The sequence below is a fragment of the Chelonoidis abingdonii genome, chromosome 11, assembly GCF_003597395.2.
Source record: "Chelonoidis abingdonii isolate Lonesome George chromosome 11, CheloAbing_2.0, whole genome shotgun sequence".
Taxonomy (NCBI): Eukaryota; Metazoa; Chordata; order Testudines; family Testudinidae; genus Chelonoidis; species Chelonoidis abingdonii.
In genome coordinates this window covers 52,449,858-52,473,564 of record NC_133779.1, presented here as the reverse complement: position 1 = coordinate 52,473,564, position 23,707 = coordinate 52,449,858, and the positions used below count along the sequence as shown (strand labels likewise).

Genomic DNA, 23,707 nt, shown 5'->3' with positions numbered 1-23,707 from the left:
TGAAGAGCTCCGTCGCAACACACCAGACAGACAAAAGATGGGAGGGGAAACTGAGGCATAGAAGAGTGAAGTGACTTGCCCATGTTCACCCAGCAGGCCAAGTAGCAGAGCAAGGAATCAAACCCAGACATCCTGGCTCCTAGCCCAGTGCGCCAGCCACTAGGTCACAGCGGGTGGGGTCTAGCTCCCACCCCTTGCAGGGGGCTGTCACGCCCTGACCAATACACCCTGCTCCCCAAGCAGGCACCAAGCAGTTAAAAGGAGCGAATGCTGAGTTAATGGCACAGATCTAATGGCGTTCTATTGAGAAATGTCGTTACTACTGAAGACCTGTGCTGGGTGTCTGAAATAGACGATGTAATTAAATGAAATATTATGCCAATTAAAATCCAGATCCCCACATGCCAATATAATTCTTACCTTGGGCCATTCGCCATGTAAATTTAATGTATGACGTCTCATCAATCCCACATTATATTCTGCTGTCTCGGAGCGGTGGTTAATTTTAGCCTGCGCTCCAGCCATCTCCTCCGCTTCCTCCAGGCCAGCGAAGCCAGGTCCGTACCCGTACAACGCAATAGAGACTCGTTCTTTCAGCGTTACTTCTGCTTCCACCCCTATTTCACATGAGTTGGGAATGGAACCCAGGAGTCTTGACCCCCGCCCCCCAGCTCTCACTCAGCCCTGCACCCTATGACTCAAATGCATCCCCCACAAGCATTAATGCATCACTGAAATCCTGGGGGGAATGGGGGTGGGGGGCTTGGCGTAAAACTGCCCCCTCCCCCTGCACTGGGACTGGATTCACTCTTTCCCTTCGCAGTGGGGCAGTGGAACAAATGAAGTTAAAAGGCAACTAATGCGCAGCATGAGGAAAGGAAATGTTTTCTAATGCCGTGCGTGCGTAACTTGTGGAACTCCCCGCCACATGATGTTCTTGAGGCCAAGGGCTAAGCAGGATCCACAACTGACACGACCAGACACTGCCGCATTAAAGAGAAGGACTAGGGATCCTTCAGCTTTAGGGCCTGAGCCCAGGGTCAGGAAGGGATTTCCTCTGAATCAGTGACTGTGGGCAAGTCACTCCCCCATGCTGTGCCTCAGTTTCCCTTCCCACCCACTGTCTCTCTGGTCTATTCAGCCTGTGAGTTCTCTGGGGGAGGGACTGTCTCTCACTCTGTAGCTGTGCAGTGCCCGGTGCAACAGAGACCTGGGCTCGGAGGAGGGATGGTGGGGGGGCAATAGCTGGATCCAGTTGCAGCTCTTAAGGGAGCCCAGCCAGCCTTGTGCACTGTGCCCCACCAGGAGCCACTGCAGCCTACAGCTTCCCCATGGCCTGACTCAGCTGCCTACCTCTCGCCTGCTTCTCTGCCCGGGATTGAACCCACAGCCTCTGGAGCTCAGCCCCTCTATCTGCCCCAACTGCTACACATGAACCGGCCACCGGAGGGAGACAGGGAGCCACTCCAGGGGTCAGTCCCCATCGTGGAGGAGGAGGCAGGTGTGATGGAGCGATGAGCTGACCAGGCGTGGCAGCCCCCACCATGTGATTTCAGCTTCCCCATCCCCCTACTTAGCATCCCCCTTGGCACTCCTTGGCTCCCAAACCAGTCCCTTCCCACTGCTAAAGGAGAATCCCTGCCAGCTGCTGCAGTGCAGGGGCTATGGTACATACCGCTGAGCAGGTGAGCTCCTGGCCTTCTCCCCAGACTCGGTCGCCCTGTGCACCCCTCCATCCCTCCCCTGGGCCCTCGGCTGACTGCATCGGAAATTAAAATATAAATAATTCAGTCTCCATCGCCTTTATGAATAAGAATATGAACCTGACAGAAAGCGCCTGGGAGTAATTTATGTAGGGGGAAAAGTGACTCTGCTTTCAGATCCATTTGTGAGCAGGAAGGAGCTGGGTGCAGGAGGGACACCGAACAGGGGGACCGGGACGAAGAGTCAGGAGGGACTCGTTAGTTTCAATCCAGGCAGGGCTGTAATTGCTCCTGATCGACGCACACGCCACGTCTTTGCAAGCCTCAAAGCCCTGGGCACTGGTGCCAGGAGCGCAGTGAGGACGCGTCGTCCCCCTCCGCTGCCATGAGGACAGGAAGTGAGAAAAGAACCCTGGGACCAGATCCGCCGCGGGTGCAAAGGGCTTTAACGGAGCTGGCTTACAACAGCGGAGGATCCGGGCCCCTGTCTCCAGCCGCAGCTTGTGGGAAGGTGGAGGGGCGTTTCGAAAGCCCGCAGACGACGTTCAGCTGGGACATGGCGAGATAGTGAGATCCCAAGAGATCCCACAGGTCAGGACCCGCGTCGTTTACATCACAGCACCAATATTAAACAGAGACAAGAGCGCACATCCGTGGCCTAGCTGTGCGCTCGAGAGCTCCCCTCTGCTAATGCAAATCACTGCACTCCCAAAGCATGCCAGTGCCAACAGTGCCCGGGACCAGTCACTCCATGCCTGGCATACACCCGCCTGCCCTGGACCAGTCCGCACTCAGCGCCCCCCACCCTGCGGCAGTCCACACTGAGCACCCCATGCCCTGGGCCAGAGCTGGACCAGTCCATGCTGAGCACCACCCCAGGCCAGTCTGCACTGGGCACAAGCAGTCCCATTTCTGTTCCCGTAACTTTTATTTTGGAAACTGGAAGGGGTCATGGTTACGAGCCCCAAACCCTTTGCCATTGACGGAGCCAGAGTGCCACGGCCAGGGGGGGGGGGGGGGGGGTGTCACTTTCATTTCTTTTAGGGAAAAGGGCAAGAGGAAAACAACAATCTGATTTGTTTTAAAAGCTGCTGCCTGTTTCCTAAGGGCATCTCTGTGCTGTGTCTACTGGCGACGCTGCATTCCGGCTGCGAAGTCCCTGCCTCCGCGCACCGGCCTTGGCAGCATAAATCCAGCGATAGCCAGGCTGCCATCCTGCTGCTGGCAAGGCCACAGCAGACAGGGGAGTAGCAGAGGGATGTTCCCCTGGGGGGCCGCCTGATGTGCTGGAACAGATCAGTGGGTCAAAGGCTGGGTGGAAGGTTGTCGGTTTCAATCTCCCCCAGAAAGTATCCTGTGTCAGACTGAAAGAGGTGAGCAGCACAGCAATGGCACTCTGCTGAGCTGGGGGCGGGAGTAGGGGGCTCTGTTTTCCCATCCCACGAGAACTTGCATGATTTTTTCCCACCTCAAATTCAGATGAAAAATCCCAATCTCAAAAGTGCCCACAAACCGATTTTTTCAGTTTGGGGGCAATCAAAATCTTTTGTTTTCATCATTCTGAACTGTTTTCTTTTGCATTTGACATTTCCTTTCTTTGGAACTTTTTTCTCTTAAATCCTAAATTAAGGTATAGTTGGCAACAGAGAGGCATTTCGAACAAAAAAAAACAAAATATGAAACTTTTCCTTTTGACCATGTCAGAATGTCCCATTTCCACAGTTTCTAACTTCCCTTCTCTTTTTTTTCAAAAAAAAAATTCCATGCCGGGAAATCAGCCACATTTGTCTGACCCTCTCCCCACAGACAATTTCAGTTCTGACAAATTGGCATTTTTCAGCAAAAAAAAGTTCATACAAAACTTCTATACTAACCCTAGTTCGGATCCCACCGCTGACACTCATTTATAGCTTGGCCATCAACAAGTCAATGAGGCCAACATTTTCCAAAGAGGCTCTAATCTTGGTTGCCTGTGTTAAGAGGTTTTAAGGGCAGGTTGCCCACAGGGCTCCGGATGTGGGGTCTGAGTATCCCAGCACAAGCAGGAACAGTGGATTCTGGATTCCAGCTCTTCCCTGGGCCTAACCGAGGCCCCAATCTTACCCCATCCCTGGCCAAGGCAGCGGTGTGTACAAGTCACAAGCCATGTTTCCCTGGTGTGGGGAGACGGCTCCCACCGCATCACCGTGATGGGATAAGGAGGGGCTCAGCCAAGGCGATCGGTGGGAGAGATCGGGGTTGAGATAGCCAGAAGCATTGAGTTGGCCACAGGAAGCAAAACCAAACTCCCAAGCTGCCCCAGAAGCTCTGCATCCAGACCTCCCGCCCCCAAACTCCAATCGGAACTGGAACCCCAAGATCACAGCCCTGCACCCCGTGAATAACTCGGAACTGCCACGGCTCCTTTGCTTCGGCCTCGAACCACCAACCCCGCCCCGTTCCTGTGCTGTGCTTTGCATAGTCCCAAGATCCCAGCTCGCTGGGTCCAAGACCCCGTGCCAGCCAGGACATCAAACTGCAATGGAAATGCCAACCCCCACCCCAGAGGAAGCCGTTGGCACCAAACCCACAACCCCTCGAGGTGCACAAATCCTGCAAGGAGCTGGGCTCTGTAATTGACAGATGCTCGCAACTGGCACCTTATCTCCTAACTATTGACCTATATACATGCCTGGAGCACTCCTGGGACACCACAGAGAGCGCCAGCCCCCGCCCCTTTGCAGCCTGAATGCTGCGGGGGGAAAGAGACCCCCTGCTGGTCAGGAGGAGGTATTGCAGAGCACAAGGCGAGAGCACCCCCCACACACCCCCTACTGCCGGCCGCGGCCTTACCTTAGTTTCCGGGGTCCGTGGGGCAGCTGTGCACGGGTGGGGCTGGCCAGGCACTTGGGCAACTCTGGGGGTCCGGCAAGGCTGGGAGGAGACACAATTCAAAGGGGAAGGAGGTGAGAGACATAGTCAGACAGGCAGCACAGTGGGGGTATCGAGGACCTGTGTTCAGTCGGTTGCATGGGGAGGGCACTGAGCCAGGAGCATGGCACTGCCAGGGGCTCGGTGCCCCAGCGCTGCCACCTGCCCCACAGCCCAGGTAGCACAGACAGGCCTAGCTAGGCCGAGTGAGGGGGGAACAGCATCTGCCCGACAGCATCTGGGCATCACAGGGCAGCGCTACTCTGCTTTGGGCACTGGGCGAGATGCCCGCTGGGCCCGGATCCGGTGCCACCGATCAGAGAGGGCGAGGCTGGGAGCTTGTGGTTGACACGCGTGACCCAGGCGTGCAGAGACATGTATGTGCACATGGTTGAGGGGGTATTTTTAGCCAGATGATGACTCCGAGGGAAACAAAGTCAGCGGCGCGACAGAAATAGCCCTGCTCGGGAGCCGGGCATCAATGGATACAGAGCAGAGCAGGGTGGGGCAGGGGGTCTCCAGACAGCCGGCCTCGGCGGGGAGGGGCAGGGACCAGACCCTTGTGCTGTGAGCCCTGCAATCCGGCTGCAGATGTGCCGCTGAGCAAGGTTATAAATATCTCCCCCATCAGACCCACCCACTCTCCCTCCAGCAGGTGGCAATAGCCAGAGGGGCTTCCCCAGGTGGCACAGGTGCTGCAGACACTGACAAGGAGCTGGGGGGGGGGATTGCCCCATCCTGCCCCCGCCTACCCCGAATGAATGGACGGCTAATGGCAGGTCTGGCTGTGGGGGTGCATAGGGAGAGAGCAGAGGAGTGGCGGACGGAGGGACAGACAGGCAGGCAGGGCGGACGGGCACAGGCACACAGCACGCACAAGGATATCGGGGCAGTCCCAGCCGCAGGAGGGGCTCCTGGCTCCAGATCGAGCCCTTTGGGACCCTCCCTGCCTCCGGGTGCCATTGAATTCTCAGCTGCCGCCCACCCGCGCCCATCGCCCCCGGAAGCGGAGGCCCAACGACCAGCACCGCGAGTCGGATGTGGAGCCACGAGCTGCTTCCCCGCCCGAGATTCGATCCGGGGCTCCCCGTGGGCCGCGTCGTGCTACCCTGGCCTTCTAGGCAGGCAAGAGCGTGACGCAAAACCTGATCCGCCCGCGCGCCCCGGGCCTGCCCCCAGCTGCTCAGACCAAGGCCACGGGGTGTTACCAAGCCAGCTTCACAGAGGCCTTGAGCAGCAGAGCGGGTCATTTCATCCCCTCCTGAGCCTCTGGCCACGCGGCCCTAAGGAGGCGCATTATCTGGGCCAGGGATCAGCCGACCGGCATGGGACAGCATCCCATACGCGAGGCAATTTCGGGATGAATGGGGAGATTCAGTGCAGAGTCAGAGGGGCCTTTTGTTTCCCTGATTGAAGGCTGCCCGGGTGTTACCGGAGCGGTCCCGCTTCATTTGCACGGCACAGAGAAACTCCATGAAGCCAGGCCGGCATCTTCCCATGGGCTGCAACGCCCCAGGCAGATGTGCCAAGATCTTCCTGGTTAAAAGCCAACATCTGGATCCAGATTACACCCACTCTGGGGAGGATAGGAACAGCTTCCCAGCAGGTCACAGAGCACCCCAGTCCAGCAGCTGTATGTATGTGGCCCCTGTGCCCGTGGGTAGCATCAGCCAGGGGTTAGTGCCAGCCATGAGGCAGGCAGGGCCAATGCAAGACTTCCCCGGGCAGCCGCAGTTCCATCTCAAGGGCCCCGATCAAACTGTCAGTGCCCCTCCGTCCCTACCCAAAACCCCGTGGCCCCCCATGCTATCCCAGCCTTGCCAGATCCCGTTTCTCCCAGCCTGTACTAAAGGGCTGGCTCTTGGGCAGTGCCCGTGGGGCACGGGGCTGGGCGGGGACTCACGGGGCACCCAGCCGTTCCCCGGCGGCGCTGACGCTCTCCAGCCACGGAGGAGGCGCAGTTGAAGCTCTGCGACCACCGCCTCTTTTCCAGTCCATTTCCCTCACTCTGTCGTTCTGACATCTCAGTCCCGCCGCGCCTGCCCCCGGGGACCAGAGATATTCCCTTCTCCCCGCCGCAAGCACAAGCTTGCTGGGCGCGCCGGAGGGAAACAAAAGCAGATCGGATCCGTGAAGGAAACGTGGCATTTTAACTGGGCTCAGTGGAGAGGAAATGAAACGCATGGTGGGGGGGGTCCCTAATAGAGCAGGAGGAGGGTATAACGGGAGTGTAATCGCTTTCCACTCCAGCTCCCTCCGAAAGGTGTGATCGGCCTTGATTGCTAACACATGTGAGAAATCCTAAGGAGGGAGCTGGCCTCTGTGCAGAGCAGGGAACTGGTGGCCGATGGTCTGCTGCCCATGCCGGGCCCTGCCAGCTCCTGGGGTTGCAGCGGCTGCAAGAGGATCCAGAGCAGTGACTGTTGTTACAGGAGCATCACATGAGAGCAGGGTCCGTCGTGCCAGGTGCTGCGTAGACCCCGGGCGAGAGCAGGGCCCCATTGTGCCAGGCGCTGCGCAGACCCTGGGTGAGAGCAGGGCCCCAGTGTGCCAGGCGCTGCGCAGACCCTGGGTGAGAGCAGGGCCCTGTTGTGCCAGGCGCTGCACAGACTGCCCGACCAAGAGCAGGGCCCCATTGTGCCGGGCACTGCGCAGACCCCTACCGAGAGCAGGGCCCCATTGTGCCGGGCGCTGCGCAGGCCCCAACCAAATGCAGGGCCCCATTGTGCCAGCTGCTGCACAGACCCCGACTGAGAGCAGGGCCCCGTTATGCCAGGTGCTGCACAGACCCCAACTGAGAGCAGGGCCCCATTGTGCCAGGTGCTGCACAGACCCCGACTGAGAACAGGGCCCCGTTGTGCCAGGCGCTGCACAGACCCCAACCGAGATCAGGGCCCCATTGCGCCGGGCACTGCACAGACCCCGACCGAGAACAGGGCCCCCTTGTGTCAGGTGCTGCACAGACCCCAACTGAGAGCAGGGCCCCGTTGTTCCAGGCGCTGCGCAGACCCTGGGTGAGAGCAGGGCCCTGTTGTGCCAGGCGCTGCACAGACCGCCCGACCAAGAGCAGGGCCCCATTGTGCCAGGCGCTGCGCAGACCCCTACCGAGAGCAGGGCCCCGTTGTGCCAGGTGCTGCACAGACCCCGACTGAGAGCAGGGCCCCATTGTGCCAGGCGCTGCACAGACCCCAACCGAGATCAGGGCCCCGTTGTGCTGGGCCCTGCACAGACCCCGACCGAGAACAGGGCCCCCTTGTGCCAGGTGCTGCACAGACCCCGACCAAGAACAGGGCCACGTTGTGTCGGGCGCTGCGCATACCCCGACCGAGAGCAGGGCCCCGTTGTGTCGGGCGCTGCGCATACCCCGACCGAGAGCAGGGCCCCGTTGTGCCAGGCGCTGCACAGACCCCAAGATCAGGGCCCTGTTGTGTCAGGTGCTGCACAGACCCCGGCCGAGAGCAGGGCCCCATTATGCTGGGCACTAAGCCGATCTGAACTAAGGGAGAATCCGTGCCACAAAGAGCTTGGAGACCTGCCCCCTACCCTATGTCTGCTCTGCTCACACTGTGAGCTCTCTGGGGCCAGGACTGTCTCTCACTCTGTGTCTGTGCAGCCCCTGGCACAACGGGGCCCTGCTCTCGGCTGGTGCTACCACAACATCCCAAACAACAGTCAGACGGTGCAATCGGACGGTGCTGCAGTGAAACGTGGAAAGGGAGACGGGGGACTCCAGAGATGCAAAGCATGGTGGAGAAACCGACAAAGCCCAAACTAGGGGCCCATACGGGCTTTACCTTGGAACCACCGGGCAGAATCACCCAGAGGCTTTCCAGGAAACGTGCCCCGGCTGGAGAAACCGATGCCTCACTCATGATCTACGTTCTGCATGGGAGTGTAAGAGCTGAAGCTGCCTCGGGGAGCAAACGAAGTCCAGGGCTCAGTGTGATGGAGTAGGGACTGTCTGTGTGGGGAACGGGAAAGCAGGGGATGTCTGTAGGTGAGGGACAGGTAGTCAGGTTGTAATGTGAGCCGGCAGGGGGGAGGGGGAGCTGCTGGGCGGAGGAGAAGGAAACAAAGGGTTTTTTTTCGGCCGGAGGAGGAGAGGCAGGACAGTTTGGGTTTGGGCTATGGGGAGGAATTCAGGGGATCCTAGCTGGGATCCAAGCACCCTGAACCCCCAGAAGGACTCAGTGGAGGGGTCCGGACTGTGCCTGCAAGCTCTGCTGTAACCTGTGTTCCTGCTGTCCAATAAACCTTCTGTTTTACTGGCTGGATAAAAGTCACTGTGGGTCCCAGGAAGAGGGGTGCAGGGCCAGACTCCGTGACACTCAGCGACCCAGCTAAGCTGCCTCCTCCCCTCATGTTCTTCCCAGCTTCCTCGGCTGATGTCCCGGTTCTCGGCAGAGGGTAATTGCCCCCCACAGAGTTGCTGTGTGGAGCGTGACACCATGTGTGAGCGCCAGACCAGACCCTGGGACATCCCTGGGAGCGTGGGGCCGATCTCCATCCAGCCTGGGGAGCAGCTGCTGCAGAGATCCAGGCACTGGCGGTTGATATGTGTATTACGGTCATGCTGGCCAAGAGCGAGGCCCCACCGTGCCAGGCACCGCACAGACCCCAACCGAGATCTGGGCCCGGTTGTGCCAGGCGCTGCACAGACCCCAACCGAGATCAGGGCCCCATTTTGCCGGGTGCTGCGCAGACCCCAACTGAAATCAGGGCCCTTTTATGCTGGGCGCAGCACAGACCCCAACTGAGATCAGGGCCCCTTTATGCCGGGCGCTGCACAGACCCCAACTGAAATCAGGGCCCCTTTATGCCGGGCGCTGCACAGACCCCAGCTGAGATCAGGGCTCCGTTGTGCCGGGCGCTGCACAGACCCCAACTGAGATCAGGGCTCCGTTGTGCCGGGCGCTGCACAGACCCCAACTGAGATCAGGGCTCCGTTGTGCCGGGCGCTGCACAGACCCCAACTGAGATCAGGGCTCCGTTGTGCCGGGCGCTGCACAGACCCCAACTGAGATCAGGGCTCCGTTGTGCCGGGCGCTGCACAGACCCCAACTGAGATCAGGGCTCCGTTGTGCCGGGCGCTGCACAGACCCCAACTGAGATCAGGGCTCCGTTGTGCCGGGCGCTGCACAGACCCCAACTGAGATCAGGGCTCCGTTGTGCCGGGCGCTGCACAGACCCCGACCAAGAGCAGGGCCCCGTTGTGCCAGGTGCTGCACAGACCCAGATGGAGCGCAGGGCCCCGTTGTGCCGGGTGCTGTACAGACCCTGACCGAGAGCAGGGCCCCCTTGTGCCAGGCGCTGCACAGACCCCGACTGAGAGCAGGGCCCCGTTGTGCCGGGTGCTGTACAGACCCTGACCGAGATCAGGGCCCCCTTGTGCCAGGCACTGCACAGACCCCGACTGAGAGCAGGGCCCCCTTGCGCCAGGTGCTGTACAGACCCCGACCGAGAGCAGGGCCCCCTTGTGCCAGGCGCTGCACAGACCCCGACTGAGAGCAGGGCCCCGTTGTGCCGGGTGCTGTACAGACCCTGACCGAGATCAGGGCCCCCTTGTGCCAGGCACTGCACAGACCCCGACTGAGAGCAGGGCCCCCTTGCGCCAGGTGCTGTACAGACCCCGACCGAGAGCAGGGCCCCCTTGTGCCAGGCGCTGCACAGACCCCGACTGAGAGCAGGGCCCCGTTGTGCCGGGTGCCTCGAAGACCCTGGCTGAGAGCAGGGCTCCACCCCATGATACCAGGCTACTTGTTCTCATTGACAACTGAGCCAGCAGCCACCAGTGCACTCAGTGGGGTGTACTTAGGGGCTCATGCTCTGTGTTTTAATGGAAGCAAATACAGGAACTTCCAGACTGGATCAGACCAGGGTCCATCCACCCCTTTATCCTACCTCCCATAGTGACCACAGTCACACAGCAGGGCAGAGCAGAGCCAGAAACAGAACCCAGGAGTCCTGACGTCCAGCCCAAGGCTGGGAATGAAGGCCTGTGAGGGGAGTGGGGTCTAGTGGTTAAAGTGGGGGGCTGGGAGCCAGGACTCTGGGGTTCTGTTCCCAGCTCTGGGAGTGGAGTGGGGTCTAGTGGTTAAAGCGGGGGGCTGGGAGCTAGGACTTTGGGGTTTTGTTCCCAGCTCTTGGAGTGGAGTGGGGTCTAGTGGTTAAAGCGGGGGGCTGGGAGCAAGGACTGTGGGGTTTTGTTCCCAGCTCTAGGAGGGGAGTGGGGTCTAGTGGTTAAAGCGAGGGGCTGGGAGCCAGGACTCTGGGGTTCTGTTCCCAGCTCTGGGAGAGGAGTGGGGTCTAGTGGTCTCAGGGGAGGGGCTGGGAACCAGGAGTCCTGACTCCTGTCAAATACCCAGTGGTTGATTCCTGTGGTGTGACAAGAGGAAACCGCAGCAGCCCTTGTCCTGGTCTGGCTCCCCAGCCAAAGCCAACAGGCTGCCTCTAAGAAGGAGAACTGGATCCGTTAACTCTCTGGAGCCTGCTGTTTCCCAGCAGGGGATTGGGGGAGTCGATACAAGTGCAGCCTGGCTGGAGAGACCCAACAGGGGGCAGTGCTGAGCCAATGCCCTTGTGTGGTACTGGGGAGAAGTGGGGAATAGCGCAGCTGCTGCCCCAGCAGGGGGCGCTCTTCTCTGAGCCAGTGCAGTGCCCTAATAGGGGGTGCGGAGCTGCACGGGAAAGAACGGGGGTCCAGTAGGACGTGTGCCTGCCTTTGAGCATTGCTGACCCAGGACACCTGGGTTCTCTTCCCAGCTCTAGGAGGGGAGAGGGCTTTAGTGGTTGCAGCTGGAGAGTCAGGACTCCTGGGTTCCTCAAAGGAGCATGGTCTCGCAGCCACGGGAGTCAGGATTCCTGAGTTCGAAGACAGTAAGTTCTGGGCACATCACAGATTTTAGTTAAAAGAGAACCCGGGAGCTGCTGTGCTGTGGTGTCCTCCAGAGACCCCAGGCGAGTGCCCCGGCCCAGGTCAGACCCACTCCTGTCTTCTCCCACTGGTGAGCGCCCTCAGCTCAGACCTCTGGGCGGGCTGCGTGCATAGAGCCTGGAGGAGGCAGGGGGCGGGGTTAAGCATGCGCTGTTAGCAATCCGTGGAATTGTATCAACTGGATCATTAATGAGGTCAGGGCTCCAAAGGCACCTTTATTATTTGAAATGTAAATAATTAAATTCAAGACAATAAATCACTATTAATGCCAAGGGGCAGGGCAGGGACTGGTGAGTGGGATGGGGGAGGGGAGTGCATCGGGTTGCATCATTAGGTGACCCTACAATAACAAATCAGAGAGAGCTCCACTGTGGCTGTGAAGGACCCTACAATAGCATCCGTGAGAGACCCTACAATAACAAATCATAGCACGCCCAGTCTAGCATCCGTGAGAGACCCTACAATAACAAACCATAGCACGCCCAGCCTAGCATCCGTGAGAGACCCTACAATAACAAACCATAGCACGCCTAGCCTAGCATCCGTGAGAGACCCTACAATAACAAACCATAGCACGCCCAGCCTAGCATCCGTGAGAGACCCTACAATAACAAACCATAGCACGCCCAGCCTAGCATCCGTGAGAGACCCTACAATAACAAACCATAGCACGCCCAGCCTAGCATCCGTGAGAGACCCTACAATAACAGGCTTTATGAGAGACTCTACATGGTGCTTTACAAACAATGACTTATTGTGAAGTGGGCCCTGTCAGACCCATGTTACAAGTGGGGCAACTGAGGCATGGTGTGGCCAAGTAACTTGCTTCAGGACACATGGTAGGGAATTGGTCCCAGGAGTCCTGACTCTCAGCCCAGTGCTTTAATCAGTAGTCCCCGCTACCCAATGACCTCTGGCCTCAAAGGGTTAACAAGGGCAGAGCTGGCTGGCTGGCAGCCCCATTTCCCTAATGGGAATGTTGTGTGTCACCCCATCCCTGTCAAAAAGCCAGGCTGCCATGGCCAATATCCCTTCTGTGCCAAACTGCAGCTGCCTGTGGCAGGCTGTGAATGGCCGACACCGATGCAGGATTCACACAGCTCAAGGCTGGCGAGGCCACCACCATGGAGGAGGAAACCAGCTCGGAGGGGTTGCTCCACAGCAGAGGAGGGCTTGTGTGTGCATGTATGTCTGTGTGCTGGTTTGTATGTGCATGTGTGTTTGCACGTGTATACGTGTGTGCACACACACGGCTGTTCATGTACATCGATGTGCATGCACATGTGTGCGCTCAGGTGCACGCATGTGCACAAGTGTGCATGTGGATGCCTGCACATGTGTGTAGGTATGTGCACAAGCATGCATGTGGATGTTTGCATGTGTGTGCAGGTATGTACAAGAGTGTGCATGTGGATGCATGCACATGTGCATGTACAGATATGTGTGTGCATGTTTGTGCATGCAGGTGTTTGTGCATGCACATCTCTATGTTTGTGTCTTTGTGCAGGGATGCGTGTGCACATGAGGGTGTGGGTGGCAGGTGGTACTGGGAAGCCATCGCTGAAAAGAATGAAGTCATGTCTTCTAAGGAGGCGAAGTAACAGCCCCAGTGTGAATCCCAGCGCAGCCTGGGAGCCATTTTAAGGGCTGCCAACTTTCTTCTTAATTATCAAAGAGCCCACAATGTATCACAGCTAACTACTGTTGGTGCGGGAAGAGTAAACAACCGGGTAAGTTATGGCTTGCCTCGGGCACGGGAACGACACCGGCCTGCGGCCTGCACCGTGGCCCAGACCTCACCGGCACGACGCTCGTCAAAGCCTGACCAGAGACACTGAGCTGCACCGATTCCTGTGGTGGGCACCCTCACACGCACACACACAGAGCACCCATCTCTATGCGTGAGCTCTGAGGTGCATGTTTACCTGCATGCTCATGCAGCTGCCCCTCCGCCCCAAATTCTGTCCCCTGAACTAGGCTCAGCGGGTCCAATGCTCTGTCGCCCAGTGGCCAGCTAGTCGTTTGCGGCAGGGCAAAAAGAGTCCTCCCCCAGCCCCCACCCCCACTTTGCACTGGTGCAGGCGACTGCCTGGCGGACGGGCCATGGTGCATCGGGCCCCCTGCATTCGTTATCTGTATTCCACTAATGCCTAGAATCCCAGCAGAGATGGGACCCCGCCGGGCCACCGGGCCCCGAGCTCAGAGACGCTCACAGGTGCTTTAGGGTCATGTAGCCCCATTGATTTAATAGGCAAGGCACAGAGCCAGATCGTTAGCTGGCTCAAGCTAGTGCAGCTCCATTGATGTCACTGATTTACACCAGGGGGGATCTGGCCCATTGACTCCAGCGGAGTGAGGCCCGTTTACACCGTGGGGGATCTGGCCCATTGACTCCAGCGGAGTGAGGCCCGTTTACACTGTGGGGGATCTGGCCCACAGACTCCAATGGAGTGAGGCTCGTTGACATCTGCTGGGAATCTGGGCCGTGCTCCATGGGGCTGAGCTGTGTAATGACAGAGGGGTTTCCCACGTGGGAGATGCACCTCGCCACAGAGGTGCACAGGGGGGTGGCCCTGGGGCAGTCCCCTCCCCTAGGCCTAACTGGCTAGAGCCCTGATCCCCCCGACCTCTGTTGAAACTGACCAGCTGCTTCCCCTCTCCGTTTTGAGGAATTCAGGCATCCCCCAAGAGGGGCAGTGACCAGCTCTGGACAGCCCCAGGCTGGCTCCAGCCAAAAGCAGAGGAGATGAAGAGCAGGAGCCACAGGCGAGCTCAAGCTTTCCAACCTCCTCTCGGCTGTAACTAGCAGGGGACAGAAATGGGCCTGACTCCCATGAGGACTTGGAGCCTGGGGGCCAAGTGTGCAGAGCCCCCAACGGGAGCCAGATCTTCACAAGGGGTGTGCTCAACTGTGCATGTGCATTCACACGTGTGTGGACGTGCGGTCTGCATTTGTGCATGCATGTGTGTGTGTGTGTGTGCGCACGACCGTGTACGCAGAGCATCCAACGTGCAACGCTCTTGTGAAAATTCTAGCTAAAGCCTGGGAGTTTAGCGTGGGACGGGGAATCAAAACGTGCAGAGCTGTGGGAGACAGGATGGGTCAGTGGGTGCAGCATAGGGCTCGCAGTTAGGACACCTGGGTTTCATACCTAGCTCAAGGAGGGGAGTGGGGTCTGGTGGTTAGAGCCAGGGGGCTGGGAGTCAGGACTCCTAGGTTCTATTTCCCAGCTCTGGGAAGGGACTGGAGTGTAGTGGTTAGAGCAGGGGATTTGGAGTCAGGACTAAGACCCCCACTCCCACCCAATCATTCTCATATTTGGGGGTGAGTTTTGCGAAGTTAACACGGTTTTTGGGAGCGGGGAAGAGCTGAAGACTGAAATTCTCTGACACTCTCCAGGACAGGACCAGTCTGGACCCCAACAGCGGGTGCTCCCTGTTACCCCGAATTTAAGGGGGGGGTGTACCCCAGAATGTAATCAAGCTAATTGCAACCATCTTGTGTGCATTCAGCCATCACAAATGACAAATAAACCACCACATATAGAGGGTTAATTGGAAAGCAGGCTTTTAGAGGCAAGGTCAAAACGAGCCAGCAGTTTCTGCTAATTAGAACGGAAAAAGCGGGGAAACAAGTGAACAAACAAAACTAGAAAAAAATTAAGTAAATAAAAAACCTTAAGTCTGAGCACCTTCAATAGTAAAAAATGATTACAAATTTTAAAATGTCATAATTTTCTAGGGGTTATTGTAACCTGTGTGTTTGATAAAAAATAGTTATAAAAAACCCTAGCTAATCTAGCGGACTTCAAAGCCGTCCTCTGAAGCCATCTCGAGAAACGTTTTTCCTAACACCGTGGGTGAGCAACCGGCCACTGCGTACCCGCTGTTAATTACCCAACACTGTTCCGGATTTAAGGTAAACCTATTGCTTCTGCCTGTGCTTAAATGTAATAAACTGCAGCTTACTCGCATTAATCTTATATCAGACGGAATTGCTGTGCTCCCATCCATTGATTTCCTGACACTGCCTGGAGTGAAACAGTGAAGTTGCTCCTGCTGTGGGTTCCCAAAACCCTGGGTAACATGCCCCCAGCTATTCCTTTCATCTCCCGTTCACCCTAGGCCTCTGTCACCTCCAGGCTGGGTCCCCCTGACACCATGACCGTGCACAGCCTGGTATAGCAAATAGCTGCCCACCTCCTCTGTGGCTCAGGCCACTGCAAACAGCCCATGCACCATCCCCACCCATTCACAGAATATCAGGGTTGGAAGAGACCTCAGGAGGTCATCTAGTCCAACCCCCTGCTCAAAGCAGGACCAATCCCCAGACAGATTTTTTTGCCCCAGACCCCTAAATGGTCCCTTCAAGGATTGAACTCACAAGCCTGGGTTTAGCAGACCAATGCTCAAACCGCTGAGCTATCCCTTCCCGTTTGAGGGCCTGCTCCTAATTCTCCCAGCAGCAAACGGCTCAGCAACGTCAGGGACTGACTATCCACCTACACACGCCTGCGACAGCTGAGCGGCTCCGGGACAAGGCAGACCCCAGAGCCGGGGCACGGGAGAGCTGGGGACACAGCACGCCCAGATCTAGATCAAACAATCCCGAGGAGACCAGGCGGATCCAGAGTCTGACAAGCTTTAGGAGGCATCACAGGACAAACGCTCCTTTTACTCCCAACCCTACCAATCCCTTCCCACCTCCCAAAAAACATACCTAAGCAGAGTTCTGGCCTCAGAAAGGGAGAAGAGCCAGAGACTCCATCAAGTCCATTAGGGGCTTTTCCATTGCTCCTGATTTTATGTGGAAGGTGCCCAGACACCACAGTGGTGGGTGGCAGGATAACACCCTAAGGAGTAGCTCACTAGCTAGAATTACCCCCACGTGGCTGCCAGCAGGGGAGAGTTGTCCTCAGGGACTCTTCAGGCCCTGGTCTTATCATCCTGAGATCAGGACCTTCTTGCACCGGACACTGCCCAGACGCACAGGGAGGGACACCCCCTGCCCTTAAGAGCTAACAATCTAGACAGACGAGACGGACTAAGAGTGGGAGGGGAAACTGAGGCAGAAAGAGGGGTCCTGATCTGCCCAAGCCAGGCCTAGAACCCAGGTGCACTAATGCCAAGTGCCTTAGCTGGCGGCTCATCCAGCATTGCTGTTCAGGGCTCGGCCGCCAGGCAGCACCAGCAGCACCCCCAAGTGCCACACCGGGGCTTTAGAACAACCACCTCCTCCAATGCCCCCCTTTCCGCAGACTCTGTTGGCATCACCCAGCCGCTGAGCGCCCATCCCATGGGAGAGCTGCCACCGGCCGAACCCGACCAGGTCACCACAGCACCACTGAAGGGGAACTTGGAACAATTCCGTTACCACTTGGGTTCTTCCTGCTGCAGCCAGCAGGGCCGTAAATGCCATATTGATTAATCCGTTCGCCTGCTTGCTGATAAATAGCTTCTAATTTGTTGCCTCTGGGCACGGCAGCCAATGCAGATGAACCGCAGGTGACGGAGATTAATGGGTTGCTGGGTGGTAATTTGATTTCACTGGGGCTCTGAGTCACTCCAACTTCGGCAATTTAACCCCGTCGCCTGCAATTCTCCTAGCACCTGGGACAAGGCTGCTTCTCCACGGGCCAGGAGGCAAGTGGGATTCCTCACTGCTAACTACCACAGGCTTTCGAGGGTTAAACTGCACCAGGGAAATAAAATCCTTGCAGGCCAAGGAGGCAGTGTTGCCTAGTGGCTTGGGAGACAGTGCACCTGGGCTCTCTTCCTACTGACCTTGGGTAAGCCCTTTCTCGCACCATGCCTCAGTTTCCCCGCCCACTCCTTGTCTATTTAGCCTGTGAGGCCCAGATCCTCAAAGGTATTCAGGTGCCTGACTCCCATAGGCACCTAGGCCTACACCCTTCGGGCCAGGGACTGCCTCCCACTCTGTGTCTGTGCAGCACCCTGCACAATCTCAGCTGGGTCATCTTGGCGCTACCATAATACACCTAATACTATCACCAGCTGGGGATGATACCAAAGCTATTTTAGGGGCAGCCTCACCGATTTGGCCCTGCGGACACACGTGTGTCTTGTCGGTTATCAGAGCAAAGTGGGAATTTTCCAGAATATTGTTCTGAAGCCCCTGCGTGCCTCAGTTTCCCCCACATTTTGCACTGCTACTCAGCGGGCGCAAAGGGGTTAACAGTGCTCTTGGAGTAGAGTTGGAGACAGGAGGATGGAAGGAATAGCCTCTCTGGCCGAGGCAGACCAAAGGGGCCAAAAGAGAATCCGAAAAGGGCGAATGCCCAGAACATGCCCACAAGCAAACAGCAGCCCAGAGGAAGGTGATTTTCCCCAGGGAAGCAGAGCCGAGGGCCCCGCTCGAGAACAAAGGGAGCAAGGTGCCAGGTGGCAAAGTTAAATGGAGTCCGTGACAGCTTGGCAGGCTGATCGCATTGGCTTAGCCAGCATGAACCATGGCTTCACCTTTGCCTCTGTTTGCTGGCCTAAGGACTTTCAGATTCTGTAGCCAGGCAACTAATAAATTCTCCTCTGCTGGGAGAAGGCTGCCTGCTCTGGCTGCAGGTAAGCAGGAGTCTGGCTGGGCTGGATTCATTGCAGGGAGCCCTGGAGAGAGACAGGGATCGCTGGTGCCCAACAAGCCAGTTTCAGCATCTTGAAAACCCTGGGCCTGCTCCTGTGGAACTGAGGGTCCTGGGGGCCCAGCCCACTTAAAGGGTCACTCCCATAGACCAGCCTTGTGATCTGCTCTCTCTAACTTCCCTGGAAAGGGTTAACGGGAGCGGTGCCCAGCGCACCCCTGGGGAAGCGCGCGGGGCTGTTTGCATTCTGCTGTGTACGTCGATTGTGTTTTGCAGGTGATAGATTTCACTGAACATCTTAATTATTAAATGCGGCGCACCTGCTGTTCCGCTGCAGCGCCAGCCACCCCCTGCCCCCGCCCGGCACAGCCAGCCGCCCGGAAACCCAGCCCCACATGCACCGTCCCAGGAGGGAAATCAAACCCCACTGAACGGCCCCCGGTTCTCAAATCAACTGAGCACCCTGCCTCACCCCGGGGGCAGCTCCCTGTTCCCTTGACTTGTTAGAAAGGTGAGCTGGGGCAGCCACTAGGATATTCCTAATGCAGTCCCCCGGGGAGGGGGAAATCGGAGCAAGCTCAGCTGGGGGAAGGCAGGCCGGATCAGTGGGCAGAGATCAGGACTGGGCGTTGGGACGGCGGGATTCTGTTCCCCAGCCCTGGCAAAGAGCGAAGTTTAGTGGTTAGGGTAGGTAGCTGGGAGTCACGACTCCTGGGTTCTGTTTCCCAGGGCTGGGAAGGGAGTGGGGTGCAGTGGTTAGAGCCAGGGTGGCATGGCTGAGAGTCAGGACTCCTGAGTTCCGTTTCCCAGGGCTGGGAAGGGAGTGGGGTGCAGTGGTTAGAGCCAGGGTGGCATGGCTGAGAGTCAGGACTCCTGAGTTCCGTTTCCCAGGGCTGGGAAGGGAGTGGGGTGCAGTGGTTAGAGCCAGGGGGGCATGACAGGGAGTCAGGACTCCTGGGTTCTATCCCTGGGAGGTGATTAGAACCAGAGTGGAGGGGGGCAGGCTGTGAGCCAGGACGTGCGGCGCGGCGCTCGCACACTATATAGATGGACACAGGCAGCTGCCCGTGGCAGTTTGGCTGTTTACCTCCCTGGGAGCGGGAGCGGGAGCAGGCTTGTGTGAAATGGGCTGGGAGGAGGAGCCAGGGTAGTCGGCCTGGCACTCTCATACAGAGTCAATCTTTCACGGCCCTAGTTAGGGGAGGCTAAGCCAGCCGTAATCACCCCCACGCGCGGCCGGGCAGCCATCCCTGTGCCTGAGCCTCCTGACCCAGCCTAAGAGCCGGCCAGGAACTGCTCTTGGAGCAATAGGTGCTTTATTCCAGCACCGTCTGGTTTAACGGGGGTGGGGGGGTCCTCTCCCCCTGTGAAAGTCTTCCCCAATGACATTAAGCCACGGCAGGTGGAGCAAGGGAAGGTTGCAGCAGGGCAGAGGGGAGCAGCTGCTAGAACAAACCCAGAGCTTCACCACTGTCCGACCCATGGGGCTAGATTTCAACTCCTCCTGTCACCTGAGCCAAAGGAGAACCCCCCACAGGCTGTTAGCAGTCCAGGGCTTATGACACACAGTTGAGCAGTTCTGATTCCTGACAGCAGCGGTGATGCGCACACTCTAGATAGACTGACACAGTATTCGAGAAGGTAATTCTAGTGGCCAAGCGGTGAGCAGTTTATATCCTGAAGAGCCCAGAATGCTAACTTATAAGGATCACCTCCCCTGCCACAGAAGCACAGCCCCCTCTGGGGTGCAGCGCAGCAGGTGGCTAACAGTCGCACAGCACTGCTGCAGTGGGATTGCTTATCCAGCACTAAAAGGTTGCGATCTCTGGGGTGGGGCACAGCAGCATGTTAAGAGCTACCTGGTAAGAGTGCATAGGGATGGCTTGCCCAGGGCTGAAATGCAGCCACCTCTGGGGTGGAGTGCATCAATGGTTTAGCAACCACCCAGCAATGCTGCCCAACCTTTTAGGGCACACAGGAAGATGAAGACCAACCGACGCTGGATTGGGCTAGCAAATTAGCCCTTTGCACCTGGAATCCTGTCATGCCCAGCAAGTGGGATGAGTTTCTGGGACTTCAGCCCAGTTTCTGGGGGGCATCGGAGCAGCATGAGGGAGTCAGCTCAGGCCCCTGCTCCGGGCTGCAGAGTGGCAGCGTCTGATTGCTCTGCCAGGCCTGGCTCTAAATCATCCCAGAGATTGTCAGGTACCATCAGCTTCCCTGCTCAGCCTCTGGCCCCGCTCTCATGAGGAAAGGGAGGGACCTGAGAGTATCTGTGACAATAGCAGGAAGCAAGTAACACTGCGAGACATCCTGATTCTGGCAGCGCCGTGGCTCCAAGATCGGCAGCTCCGACCCATTGCATCAGCCTGTCCCCATAACCCTTCACCCTGGGGAGCGGAGCAGAGGGATGGACGGAGCGGGGGCGGCCTGCCTGCCCGGGGGTGAGTAGCAGACCCCTGACTCCCCCACAGCTCCGGCCTGGGGCTCTGCAACTCTTGCAAGCTGGCTGCTGCCTGCTTGGATCCTGTGGTTTGTTACAAGGGCAAACGCCCTCCCCACACTCCACTGCCCCTGCCTAGCCCCCAGAGAGGCTGGCGTGGTGTGGGAAGCGATTTCAGGCAGCTCTTCTGTTCGCACAGTCGCTGGATTGAAGGCACAGGGGCTCCTGGCAGCTGCTCTCCAGCCCTAATTAAAGTGAGCAGTTAGCATGAGGTAATCGCTGGCAGGAGACAGAGCCAAAACTAAGGACACCATGGCCATAAACAATGGGCTCGGGCCGGGCCGCTCACAGTGCCAGAGCACTGATCTCCCCAGGCTGTCGGCCTAGTGCCCATAAAGTAGGGGGAACAAATCAATCGCTCTTAATCCCCCACAGCACTCCCCATCTGTCCCAGCTAGAAATGGAACACAACAACCACCGTTAGAGATTCTAACCGAGATCGGGGCCCCGTCACGCCAGGTCCAGCATGGACACAGAGTGACCGAGATCAGGGCGCCATCATACCGGGCGCTGCCCAGACACAGAGTGACCGAGATCAGGGCCCCAACGTGCCTGGCGCTACCCAGACACAGAGTAACTGAGATCGGTGCCCTGACGTGCCCGGCACTGCCCAGACACAGAGTAACCTTCCCCCGTCCCCCATCCGGCTCCTCGATCCACCCACCCCTGTGCCCCAGCCCTCGACAAAACCAAGTACCAGGCTTGTTACAATTACCCTTTCACCACCCCAGCAGGACTTCTGGGTTCTACCCCCAGCTCTCGGAAAGGAGTGGAGTCTAGTGGTTAGAGCGGGGGGCGGGGGCAGCAGACTGGGAGTCAACACTCCTAGATTCTACTCCCAGCTCCAGGAGTGGAATGGGATCTAGTGGTTGAAGCAGATCAGCCTGCCCATTAGGACTCCTGGGTTCTCATCTCTATGATTTCCTGTGTGACCGGGAACAAGTCCTTTCCCCTCTGTAAATGCAGCCAATCCTGTCTGCCATGGCTGTTCCACTGCCCCCGGCTCGCAAGGTGCCAGATAAGCCAAGCCCAGCCAATACCCGCAAGACGGGACGTAGTGCTCAAGGCCACGCTGGCACGACTCCACTGTGCCTGTCGCCAGCCTGGCCCGCTCGCTCAGGCCCCACACACAGCCCAAAGGGCAGCCAACGCCAACCGCGTGGTGTTCACAGCAGGGCCAGCTCTGGCAACAGGGGTCTGATCGCACTGGGTATGTCGACACTGCAGTAATGAACCTGCAGTGCCCGTCTCAGGGTTATGAGACCCTGGGCTGTGAGCCCCTCCCCCTTTGGAAGTCTCAGAGCCTGGGCTCCAGCCTGAGCCCAAACATCTCCTCTGCTACTGTTAGCCCCGTGAGCCTGAGTCAATGGACCCAGGCTCGGAGACTTGCTGCTGCGGGCTTTCTGTTGCATTGCAGCCATAGCCACAGAGACAGGGCCCATAGTGAACTACCACAGTTCTGCCCGAGGCTGGACCGGGGACGACGATAGGAGTGTCCGACTGTAGGGAAACACTAGGCAACCGCAATCCAAATTAGTGCCCTTGAGTTCAATCATGCCAACTCCTCCGGAACCCCCAGCAGGCACCCAAGCTCCCCAGGTGCCTCGGGTGCAACCCAAGTTAAGCAGAAATTAGCCTACCCCGAGCAGTGTGGGAAATTGAGGTCGGTAGTGTGAGAAAGTTGAAAATGTGCTTCAGACAGGACCAAAGCCCCAGGGTAAACTGCGGCTCTGTTCTGGTTATAACTGGTCTCTGCAGGGCTTTTAACGAGTGTTTTTAAGAACTGTGAATGTTTTATTAAACCGCTATCTATACTGATAGTATGAGGAGACTGGTGCAGATGGACAAGCTTCGGGAGGGAATATCTTTTATTCAACCAATTTCTGTTGGTGAGAGAGACACGCTCTCAAGCTACACAGGCTCTTCTCCAGGGCTGGAAATGTACTTAGAGCGTCCCAGCGAAATACAAGGTGGAACAGATGGTTTAGTGTAAGTAGCAAACACATATTTCTTGGCAAATGTACCATGAAACCAACGATACACCTGAGACATTTTTTCCATGATATAAACCACAACTTCAACAAGCACTGCCCGTCCACAGCAGCATCCACTTCCTGGACACCACAATCAGCTTCAGCAGTGGACAGGCTGACCACCTTTCGAATGGCTGGCAACTGGACCTCTGGGACCCCGCCCCTGCCCTGGCTCTCCCCCCAAGGCCTCGCCCCTGTTGTACCCCTTCCCCAGGCCCCACCCCATGCTCTGCCTCTACCCCAACGGCCCCGCCCCTGCACCCCACCGTGACCCCAGAGGCAGCTGGTGCTGCTGTGCTGCCTCCTTTCTTCTGCTTAAGGTTGCCACAGATTTGAAGAAAAAGAACGTCAGGGCTTGTCAAATGGCACCCAGCACACACGCCAAAACCCAGGCTGTCCAGGTGAAAACCTGACAGGTGGTAACCCTAGCAACGAAACCCTACAGTCACCTGCATACAAGAAACCCAGGGATCACCACACCCGTAACCACCCCAAACACAGCAAGGAATCTGTTATCTACAGCCAGGCGCTCAGATACCACAGAATACGCTCCAAGGAGAAAGTCCAGGATACACACCTTAACACACTCAAAACCACCTTCTCCAAACAAGGACCCTGCACCAGGGAAGCAGATCACAGCATGGAGCAGGGCCACACAAATACCCCGAGATAAGTGCTTCTATACAGACATAAAACCCCCTCCAACCACACACTCCTAGTTGTCAATCACTACAACCCAGACTGGATGGGGACCCCATCCTAAAAAAAAAAATCTTTCCTGAACCCTCTTTTCTGGCCTTCAGACAACCTCCCAAGCTCATCATCAGAAGCAAGCTCCCCACAGGCCAGGACCCACCAACCCAAAGCGGCACCAGACCCTGCCAGAACAACAGGTGCAAAACCTGCAGACACAACTCCACTGCTGCAATGATCAACACCCCCCACAACACATCAGTCAAGATCCATGGGTCCTACCCAGGCCTAGCACAACGTGCTGCACCTCCACCAGCGCATGAATGGCCCAATAA

At 57.5% G+C, this 23,707-nt stretch overlaps 1 protein-coding gene across 2 annotated transcripts in view; it reads right to left on the bottom strand.

The window, feature by feature from the left end:
- SEMA6C (semaphorin 6C) overlaps window positions 1-23,707 on the bottom strand; it is a 93,355-nt gene that overhangs the window by 56,331 nt on the left and 13,317 nt on the right. For both annotated transcript variants that reach the window (XM_032781264.2, XM_032781265.2), the window contains exon 2: window positions 4,536-4,616. The gene's annotated coding sequence lies outside the window, so the exon portion shown is untranslated. The remainder of the gene's footprint in view (window positions 1-4,535; window positions 4,617-23,707) is intronic.